The following is an 11,448-nucleotide window of genomic DNA, read 5'->3' as shown; positions in this document are numbered from 1 at the left end:
CTGGATTTACCTACTTCTGTAACCCCCCGGGCTGAAGAGACCCCCCACCCACCCCAGGATTCAACTAACTTACTCTCTGGAGCCGCGTTCCTCCCTGCTCTTGGGAGTCGGTTTCCCAGAACTTTCTGAGGCCCGCGCTTGCTCCCCTCGACTCCCCGTGTTTCCGCTCTCCACAGAAATCCACGCATTCACACCCTCCCCTCCCCGGAGCCTGCAGAGGACTCCGCCCTGCTTTCCCTATATTCAGGGCTGCTCCTTTTGTCGCCAATACAGACCTGTTGACAGGTCACGCCTGGGAAGCGGGTGGGGTGTCCCGGAGCTGTGCAGAGGCGCTGCAGGCCCGTCTTCTGGCTGCGAGGGAGCTATGCCCTGAAGTCTCGCCGGAATCTCGCGTCTGGGGCCAGCAGGGGGCACTAGAGTCAACAGGGACTGTATGCAAAACCCACTTCCTCCCAGGCCCTCTAGGGGGATGGTCAGGCTTCTGCAGTGATGGGGAGGAACCTTTCCTGGTAAGGGGAGAGGGAGGGGCTAGGAGCCAAGCGGAAGGCCCTTGTTCAAGGCCCTTCAAGGGACTGGACAGGCGAGGAATCTCTTTGAGTCATTTGAATCGTTTTATCAGTCAGGCCTGGGAAGTGCTCAGCCTCCACAAACTCTGTTTTCCTGAAAGGGTCGGGGGGACCCCAAAATCTCCTGCCACGGGCTATGATGGGCACAGTGGCTAAGAGCAACAGGCCGCGTGGTGAGGCTGGCTGTCTTTTTGTGGCTCTGCCTTGCCATTCCCCGAGGCATCCCCATGCCAGTGAACAGAGCTGCGGGCTCCCAGCTGCACAGATGAATGCACGAACAAAACATAGGTCCATACAAAGGAAGTCATTGCATTGATCCAGATTCGACCTGGGATTGTCGCATAAAACAGGGCTGATGAAAACCGTCGTATTTTCAACTTGGAAATAGAGACTCAGCCTCCCCCTCTCTGCTTGAGGCATTCAGCAAAAGTTCGTCCTTGAGTGGCTGTGGATGCTCAAGGACTTACGATTTCTGACTTTATAAAGTTTAGGGTGAAAACAAAAAACAAAATAAGAAGGCCATTGTTTTAAAGTGGCCGTTGTAACTAATTATCTCAAGAAAGCAAACAGGCTGGTACAGAAAATTACACAGGCAGGCGGCTCCCTGGGAGGGTTGCCCAGGTCTCCTTTTCTGAGACCTGAGCAGGGAGCACTCAGAGGAGCTTGAAGGGATGGAGTTCAGGGCATGGGAACAGGCTGCACACATCTTCACGGAGTACGGTGCCTGTCCAGTTTGAGAAGGGGAAGAAACTGGGGCAGAGGGCTGATGAGAAGGCAGCAAATGGATAGTGCGGGATTGAAAAGGGGATCCATTTGGAGACTGGCCACCATTATTTATTTTCATCATCTGATTGCTGTTGCTCCATTGAGATCGATGCGTGGAGAACAAGTTGGGCAGTGGAGCACATGTCAGGGAGGGGAGAGAAGTGAGTGAACATGACCCTGGTCCAGCCTCATAGGACAGAGCGTGGTCATGGAAGTCCACAGAGGAGGACAGATAGGGAGGAATCATGGCATGGCCAGGTTGCAGGGCAAGAGGCAGAGAGGAGAGAGGATTGTGGAGGATGCCTGTGGAGTGCTGACTGTCATTCGAGGCTGGTCCTTTTTTATTATTATTTATTTATTTATTTATTTATTTATTTATTTTTTATTATTATTATTTTTGAGACAGAGTCTCGCTCTTGCCCAGGCTGGAGTGCAGTGGCGCGATCTCGGCTCACTGCAAGCTCCTCCTCCTAGGTTCATGCCATTCTCCCGCCTCAGCCTCCCAAGTAGCTGGGAGTACAGGTGCCCGCTACCATGCCCAGCTAATTTTTTTGTGTTTTTAATAGAGACGGGGTTTCACCGTGTTAGCCAGGATGGTCTTGATCTCCTGACCTTGTGATCCGCCCGCCTCGGCCTCCCAAAGTGCTGGGATTACAGGCGTAAGCCACTGTGCCCAGCCAAGGCGGGTCCTTTCTTTTATGGCGATGGGTGTGTGAAAGTTGCACATACCAAAATAAACTCACTTTTTGTTGACCCAAAGTAAAACCCTGAGGGTATGAAAGGGAAGGGCTCATGCTTATATGGCTAAGATAAACGCTGTCTCAGGAAGCTGGGTGTGGTGGCTCACCCCTGTAATCCCAGCACTTTGGGAGGCCAAGGTTGGAGGATCCCCTGAGGCCAGGAATTCAAGACTAGCCTGAGCGATATAGCAAGACCCCATCTATATTTTTAAAAAGGGTTGGCTCTCTCGGAACTTTCCGAAATAGCCCTGCAAGACATTCCTGTTTCAGGATCACAACAATTTAGATAAGATGCTTTTGAAAGAAGACCTGCCTAGGCACAGCATCTCCACCAATGAACTGATGCCAACTGTGGTTTTGAGTCTTCATAACCACTGAACTGTTTGCAAGCAGCTTATTTAAATCTCTTTTTTTGCCAATACACCCTTCCCTTTGCCCTCCCCTCTTGAGATGCATATGTGGCTTGCCATAGCTGAACATCTTAGGTTATAATGCTTTTTTCATCTTAGGTTATAATGCTTTTTTCTTTTTTAATTTTTTTTGTAAATTTATATTTATTTTTATATTTATTTATTTTTTGAGACAGGGTCTTGCTTTGTCACCCAGGCTGGAGTGTAGTGCATAATCGTAGTTTACCACTGCCTCCAACTCTTGGGCTCAAGCAATCCTCCCACCTCAGCCTCCTGAGTAGCTAAGACAACAGGCGTGCACCACCACGCCCAGCTAATTTATGTATTTACTTTATTGAAAATTTTTTTTTTTTGGTAGACAGAGTCTCACTGTGTTTCCCAGGCTTGGCTTAAACTCCAGGCCTCAAGTGTTCCTCCCACCTCGACCTCCCAAAGTGCTGGGATTACAGGCATGAGCCACCGTGCCCAGCCTATAATTTTGTATTCTAATTCCTGAATAAATTCAACAAATTTGGAGGTGTTTTTTGTCTGATGGTTCCTTTTGGTCAACAACTGGAATGGGAGAGGAACAGTGTGAGGGCAAACATCAAGTGCTTTGCTGAGCTCTGGGTGCTTTTTTTGGGTAAGACACACAAAATACAATAAGATGTCTGTAATGTTTGATTTTTTCCAGGTTTCTTGAGGTATAATTGACAAATAAAAATTGTATGGATTCAAGGTGTGCAATTCATATACATTGATCCACATATACCTTGTTTGATGATTAATCAGATTAGTTAACACATCTTTCACCACAGTAGTCAACATGTGTGTGCTCTGTTAGCAAATTTCAATTAATAATATAGCATTATTAACTATAGTTACTATACTGTATATTAGAGTCTCAGGATTTACCATCTTATAACTAAAATTTTGTAGCCTTTGACCAACATCTCTCCTTCCTCCCACCCACAGCCCCCTGGGAACTACCATTCTACTCTGCCTCTATGAGTTCCACTTTTTGTGTTTCTTTTTTCCCTTTCCTTTAATTTTTTTTGTATTTATTATATTACCAAACAATGTCAAAAGAGTTCCACTTTTTAGATTCCACATATTATTAGCTCGTACAGTATTTGTCTTTCTGCATCTGGCTTATTTCACTTAACATAATTTCCTCCAGGTTCATTCGTATTGTTGCAAATGGCAAGATCCCCTGCTTTTTTATGACTGATGATGTCTGTCTGCAATATTTGAAAAAAAATGCAGGTCACTTGAATGATTGTCTAATGTAATTCTATTCATGTAAAATTGTGTATGACCATAACATTCACTCATTCATTGATTCAAGTTCTTTACAATCGTATGCCATATTCCTGGGGCTCTGCTTGGCCTGGAATGGGGAGTAGGAGTTACAAGGTTCCTGGGATATCAGTAATTCATATTGGTGAACGTCTTAGATAAGTGGGCTAACAGGTACAGGAAATGGTCACTAAAATGATAACACTGTTTGTTATAAAATACTTTTCTGTATTCTCTTGAACTTTTTTTTTTTTTATCATTTATTAGACTGCTTCAGCTGCCATAACAAAATATCACAGACTGGGTGGATTAAACAAAAGAAATTTATTTCTCACAGTTCTGGAGGCTGGGAAGTCCAAGATCAAGGTGCCAGCAAGGTAGGTGTCATTCTGAGGCATCTTCTCTTAGCTTATAGGCTGAGGCCATTTGGCATTGTGCTCACGTGACCCCTTTGTGCGCATGTGCGGAGAGAGCACATGGGTGTTTCTTCTTATAAGGATGCTGATTGTTATGAGAACCCGACCCTTGTGACTTCACTTAATCTTAATTACTTCCTTAGAGGCCCCATCTCCACATACAGCCACAATGGGGATTAGGGCTTCAACATATGAATTTGTGGTGGGGGGACACAAACACTCAGTTCATAAACATACGATTTTTTTTTCCTTGACCAGCAATGAAAATAGAGGTATCCTCATTTTGGAAAGTGAGAGTCAACCTACACTGAATTAGAGTGATGACAAGAGATATTTTAAGACTGCAATGAGGGAAGCAAGGGAGGGGGATGCGTTTGACAGTCTGTTCTGCTCTGCTCCTGGAACTGAGAGAGGCTGAGTCAGGACTAACCTTTGCACGGGTGAGATAGAGAACTCAGAGAGAAAAATATGTATTTTTCTATGACCACCTAAAATAAACCTGGAGTTGAAGGGGCCAGAACTCTCAACCTAACCATTCTGGGAATAAAAATCATAGAGACCTTGCTGATTAATGGAAACAATTTGCCTTTTGATTTTCTAAGCAGGCGAATGCAAGGAGTTTGTGAACTTTACTGCTGTTTTAGTTTTTTTTTTAGGTGAAGACACTGACAATAAGAAAAGGCAAACCACAGGTCCAAGACAAAGTGGTCAAGTCAAGAAGGAACTCAGGCTGTGTAGTCCTGGTGCAAGGCTCCTTGCTCCCAGGGGGGTCACACTGGCTGGCTGTGCTCCCACGACACTTAGTGCATACTGGGCTCCTGACTTAATAACACATGTCTGAAATGGCCCCTGATCCCCAATCTGCTGCAGGATTCGGCAGATGCACAAAAGGCCGCAGTGGAAGGTCTTGGAGAGAATTCAGAGTGGCTTGCCTACGTCCCCATGACCGTGTGTCCTAATGGGAGAATCACCACTTTGGAAAGTTCTTTCGGAGGCCAGGCACGGTGGCTCACCCCTGGAATCTCAGCACTTTGGGAGGCCGAGGCAGGCAGATCACCTGAGGTCAGAAGTTCAAGACCAGCCTGGGCAACATAGTGAAACCCCATCTCTACTAAAAATACAAAACTTAGCCTGGCATGGTGGTGCACACCTGTAGTCCCAGCTACCCAGGAGGCTGAGGCAAGAGAATCGCTTGAATCTGGGAGGCAGAGGTTGCAGTGAGGCCAGATTGCACCCCTGCACTCCAGTCTGGGCAACAGAGCGAGACTCTGTCTTAAAAAAAAAATTCTTTTGGGGCTAGCTGTGAATGAGCTCAGAGGGAAAGGCAGGAGCCTTCAGGTAGGGAGCAGTATGATTCCACACCAGATTCAGGCCTCCTGGGTGTACAGAGGGCAGGAGGATCCTCCCCAGGTATGTGAGAGGAAGGGAAGACAAGGTGTTTGGGTCAGGGAACACACTAGAAATCCAGGTGCTCACTGATGGATGGTGCTTGGCATCTCTGTGTTCTGCCAATCCAGCCTCAAAGCAACTTTGGAAGAGGATTTATGCCCTTCACACGCTTCCAGCCTGGGCCAGAGCATCTGCACACTCCCCTGAGTATAGGCCTCCAGGGCTTGGAGCAAAGGAAGAGCTAAGAATTGTCAGTGCTCAGGAGGCAGGTTTTCAGGGAGGATCCTCTTGCATCTCAGCACATGGGAAGGGCTAAGAGAGCCTGGAGTGTCCTGTCCCAGTGCTGGGGTCTCAGAAGGCAGCTTTGGGGCATCTCCACCGTGGTCTGACTCCTGCTGCTTGAAACCATTCTCCCTCAGGGCACAGGCAAGTGTCCTCAAGGAAGAGCACCTGGGCACCTTGGTTGACTCTTCCTCTTTCCTCTACTGGTTCACGTGGAGTCATGCTCTGACTTAATCCCCCTCTGCATTTCTTTCTCTTCTCAGAGGCCTGGGCTCAGCCTTGACTCAGCCTTCCTCAGTGTCTGGGACTTGGTAAACAGTCACCATCTTCTGCACTGGAAGCAGCAGTGACATTGAGGGTTCTAACCATATCTCTTGGTACCTACAGTGCCCAGGAACTGGCCCCACACTCCTGATTTATTATGTCCATTCTCAACCCTTAGGGGTCCCAGCTTGATTTTCAGTCTCTAGGTCTGGCAACACGGCCTGCCTGGCCATCTTTGGCCTCTAGCCTGAAGATGGGCCTGACAGTCACTGTTTGTTCTGGGACAGCCATAGCATTTTTACCCACATGTGCTCCAAGTCCACGGGGAACAGAGACCAAATCTGCCATGAGTGACCAGTGTCACGGGGCTTCACACCAGTCAGGCAGTCAGATGGTGGTGTTTGCTTTCATTTCTGCTCATCATCCCAAGGGTGTGGACGCTTCAGGAATGGGACCCTATGCAACTCTCATTGCTCTTTATAATAATGTGGGAAAGAGAAACCATCTCCCAGGGGACTTGGCTTTGCAAAAATGAAAATAAAAGCTCCCTCCTCCCTCTGTGCAGTGAATGGCCTCTGAATGCAGACTTGGTCTCCCTCTTCATTGGCAAGGGTGGAGGAAGAACAAGAGCTTCTTATTGCACTGAGACAACTCAGGGGCCACCTCATTTGAAGATGTGCATCAGTGTGAGCCCAGGTATTCCTGTACTCAATGATCAAGGTCTCTCTCCTTACCTTGTCTCCACCTGGATCTGACCAAAGTGACCGAGATGATCCAGGTTTTAGTTTTCTCTTGCTGTGTAACAAATTTCTGCAAACCTAGCACCTTAAAATAACACCCATTTATGATCTCCCAGCTTTCCTGGATCAGGAGTCTGGGATCAGCTTACCTGAGTCATCTGTTCAGGGACTTCCCAACCTGAAATCAGGGCATTGGCTTGGCTGTGTTTTCATCTGGAGGCTCAACTGAGGAAGAATCTGTTTCCAAACTTTTGGCAGAACTCAATTCCTTGCTGCTGTATGACTGAAGCCAGTGTTTTGGGGGGCTATTTGCCATCAGTGCCCTTAGCTCCTAGAGTTCCTAGAGGTCACCCATAGCTCATTTGTCATTTAATGTAACCTAATGAAAAGAGAGATATTCCATCACCTTTGCTATATTTATTGGTAAGAAGCAAATCACAGGTTCTTGAATTCAAGTGAAGAGATTGTGCAAGGGTATGACTCATTTGGGGTCACCATAGGGTACATCCTCAGTAATTGTGTGCAGTCAGGACTAGGAGAGGAGATTCTAATTATACAGAGAAGACTTGTGCTTTCTATTCAGAAGTTAAGAAGACATCCTTTACTTTTTAAGACACTCTGTCATTTTATTCATTGATTTTTAGTGGTGTTCTAGAAAGCAGATTTTCCAAGCATAAACCACAATAATGAAATGGCAGAGCTGATGACAGTTCAGATGCTATTAGATGGGTGTGCAGATCTGGGTTTAGAGCCAAGGGATGGAGTAGTGTCTCTTGGTCTTCACTGTGGAGAGGCCCCTTGGGAAAACCCACCCATTTCTCCTCATTCCCTGCCTGGCCCCATGGTCTCTGCTTGGTCTGGCCTATCCTATTAAAAATATACTTTAGTGATGATACTTATGTCTTGTGTTTCTCTACACTCTTTGTCTGTTTGCAGTGGACAGCATACTGCATGCTGATATCAAAAATTATTCCAGCAAATTCAAAAATAAGACAGTAAAAAGAAATAAAAGACAGTTTTACAATGGAAGAGACAGAAATGAATATTTGCACTTATGGTTGATTTAGCTATTAAATCTAACAGAGCCAACTGCAAACGAGTAGAGAAAGCAGTCGTTGCTGCATGCTAACCATTACTAGTGTGAGATACCAGGGGAGCTAGGATGGCCTCCTCTTCCTCCTCTTCCTTCTCTTGCCTCTCCTCTTCCTTCTTTTTTGGTAAATATCTTTCCTAGATCAGTGGTTCTCAAACCTTTTGGTCTCATGACCTAATCACCTTCCAGAGGCCCTACCTCCAAGTACCATCACATTAGGGGTTAGGTTTCAACATATGAATTTTGGGGGGACACGAATATTTAGTCTAGAATGCTATTTCAAGAAAAGGAGGACAGAAAGGTCATACTATAGTGGCTTTTAAAAATTAGACATGGACAGCTCTTGTTTCTGGAATATGTCAGTGTGCTATTGTGCAAAGCATCCTGGGAACAACACCTCAGAATGTTTCCTGTCTGTGCCTCAGTAAGACTTAAAGGCTGGTAGGGTAGCCTGAGTCATGGCTTTCAGTGATATCCAGGTCCTAATTCCTGGGACGTGTGAATACTGCCTGTCTTCGTCTGTTTTGCATTGCTATAAAGGAATAACTGAGGCTGGGTAATTTATAAAGAAAAGAGGTTTATTTGGCTGAGGGTTCTGCAGACTATACAAGAAGCATGGTGCCCACATCTGTTTCTGGTAAGGACCTCAGAAAGCTTTCAATCTTGGTGGAAGGGGGAGGAAGCATCACATGGCAAGAGGCAGGACAAGAGGGAGAGGAGAGGTGCCACATTCTTTTAAACAGCCAGCTCTCTCATGAACAAACTCACTGATCTCTGCAGGGAGGGCACCAAGCTATTCATGAGGGATTTGCCCCCATGACCCCAAAGCTTCCCACCTTCTTTTTCTTTTTCTTTTTTCTTTTTTTTGGAGTCTCGTTCTGTCGCCCAGGCTGGAGTGCAGTGGCGTGATCTCAGCTCACTGCAAGCTCCGCCTTCCCAGTTCACACCATTCTCCCACCTCAGCCTCCCTAGTAGCTGGGACTACAGGCACCTGCCACCACACCTGGCTAATTTTGTTTTTGTATTTTTAGTAGAGACAGGGTTTCACCGTATTAGCCAGGATGGTTCTTTTTCTTTTTCTTAACCTCTGGGAGCACAGAACACAACATAGGATTTGGAGGGGACAAATATCCAAGCTATATCATTACTTTATATGAGAAAAGGGGTTTTGCAGATGTAATTAAGGATCTTGAGGGAGACATTATACTGGATTATCCAATGGGCCCTAAATGTAATCACAGGTGTCCTTTTGAGAGGGAGGCAGGGGGAGATTTGAGGACAGAAAAGGAGACGTGAACAGCAGTTGGATGATGCGGCTACAAGCCAAGGAATGCCGGCAGTATCTAACAGCTGGAAGAGTCAAGGAAACAGATTCTCCTCTGGGACCTCCAGAAGGAACCAGTCCTGCTGATGATTTTATTTCAGTTCTGTAAGCCTTCTTTTGGAATTTAGATTCTCAGAACTGTAAGAAAATAAATTGCTGTTATTCTTTTTTTTTTTTTTTTTTTTTTTGAGACGGAGTCTTTCTCTGTCCCCCAGGCTGGAGTGCAGTGGTGCGATCTCGGCTCACTCCAAGCTCCACCTCCTGGGTTCACGCCATTCTCCTGCCTCAGCCTCCTGAGTAGCTGGGACTACAGGTGCCCACCAACACGCCCGGCTGATTTTTTGTATTTTTAGTAGAGACAGGGTTTCACCCTGTTAGCCAGGATGGTCTCGATCTCCTGACCTTGTGATCTGCCCGTCTCGGCCTCCCAAAGTGCTGGGATTACAGGCTTGAGCCACCGCACCCGGCCTAAATTGCTGTTATTCTAAGCCCCTAAGTTTTTGACAACTTGTTATAGAAACAATGGGAATCTAATATAGCTAAGGTACCATACATTTTGACATCTTTGCTGTATATGGTGCCATTCTGATTTGTACTGTGCAAGGCTTCCTTGCCCTCTCACTGGTAAACCTTGGTATACAAGAAATTATTTTTGTATATTCTCCAGTATATTAACTTTGGTTATAGGTGATACATTATATCTTTTGCAAATTATCATTTTGTCTCCTAATTTGCATCAACCATGCTGCTTGTGTCTATTTATGACTGATTGTGTAGGAAAATTCTTCAAGAAAAAATCAAATAGGATGGTGATTCCTGCATCTTGGAATGCCTAAAAATCTTCTGGTAATAACTGATTACATAGCAGAAACCATCTGTTTACTTCCTTCAGGAACTACCTGGCACCTTCTAGTGCTTTCCCTTGTGGACCACAGGTGATGGAGGCTGGGCCCGAATCCAGCACACACCTCCAGTCTAGTGGGCTTCTGGTCCAGTTATTTACCTACAGGTATTTTATTGATGTTATTCTTCCTCTGATGACACACTGATTTCAAAACATGCCTAAAACCAAAGACACGGAATCTTTGAAGTCCTTTCCCCCAAATATCTGAGGCTTTTCCCCAATTGAGCAGCAGTTCGCATGCTTGTAAGTTTTAAATGTGTTAGGCATTTTATTGGAAATGCTTTATATGCTTCACACTCCACAGGACTTCGTATTCCCAGCTCATTGATTGAGGAAAGTGAAATCTGCCATTTGCTGATGGGCCAATATCAAGGCCAATATCCCAGATCCCCTGTCAGGACAAAAGTGTGATGCAGCCAGAAGTCAGCCCTCACCTGCAAATGCTCTCCTGAACTTGCCTACTCTGGAGGGATCTGCTCACCAGGCAGATTCCAGGCGTTGCCCAAAGTACTCCCTAATAAAACTCTGTGTGCTCATCTCCGCCTTAACTTCTGTTTCCAGGAGACCCAGCTTGTGACCATTGTTTCCAGGAAGATTACCAATTGTCTCTGTTTGCCCTGAACTGAAGGTGTTCCCAGGACATAGATCTTTCAGTGCTAAAACAGGACAGTCCTGAGTTATCTTAGGATCAGGAATGTCTAAGAAAGGAGACACTGAGAGATGGGATTCTGGAGCAGTGGAGACCCCAATATGCGGGAGTTGGAGGTAGGGGCGCGGGGGTAGATGCGCATATAGCCCCTACCATGGTGGAGCAATGCAGTGTGTAAACTTTTTACTAGTGGTGAATAGGGATGATTTACCTATAGGAGGAAATGAAAAAGCAGGACCATGAGTCAGACATTTGAGAGACGTGAAGAAAACAGAACATTAAAGGAACCAATTCCTCAGCTTTCTCTGTTGGAACAGTGTGGTAGCACTGATGCTAAGTGTGATTGATGATTTGCAACAGATAAAATGCTGGAATGATTAATTAGCAATGAAAAACTAGAAGTTGTGGGGCAACAAGGCTCCAGCTCCATCCTCTTAGGGTACCAGCTGGGCTCAAGAATTGACATAAAACAGATTCGCAGGAGAAAAAACATACAAATTTACTTAATACAAGTTTCACATGGCACAGGAGCCCTCGCAAGGAAATGAAGACCCAAAGAAGCAGTTAGAGTCAGTTACTTATATAATGAATTGGTCAAAGAATAGTCAGTTATGAAGAAACAACTAAA

The 11,448-nt window shown here is 45.7% G+C and overlaps 1 long non-coding RNA gene across 1 annotated transcript; it reads left to right on the top strand.

Annotated features, from left to right (window-relative positions):
* Window positions 1–444: 444 nt before the first annotated feature.
* Window positions 445–7,740, top strand: LOC105740080. Its single transcript, XR_001116091.2, has 3 exons — window positions 445–509; window positions 4,027–4,136; window positions 4,832–7,740. It is a non-coding gene; the product is annotated as an uncharacterized LOC105740080 (long non-coding RNA).
* Window positions 7,741–11,448: the final 3,708 nt, after the last annotated feature.

The sequence above is a fragment of the Nomascus leucogenys genome, chromosome 7b (assembly GCF_006542625.1).
Source record: "Nomascus leucogenys isolate Asia chromosome 7b, Asia_NLE_v1, whole genome shotgun sequence".
NCBI lineage: Eukaryota > Metazoa > Chordata > Mammalia > Primates > Hylobatidae > Nomascus > Nomascus leucogenys.
This window is presented reverse-complemented; position numbering and strand designations above follow the sequence as displayed.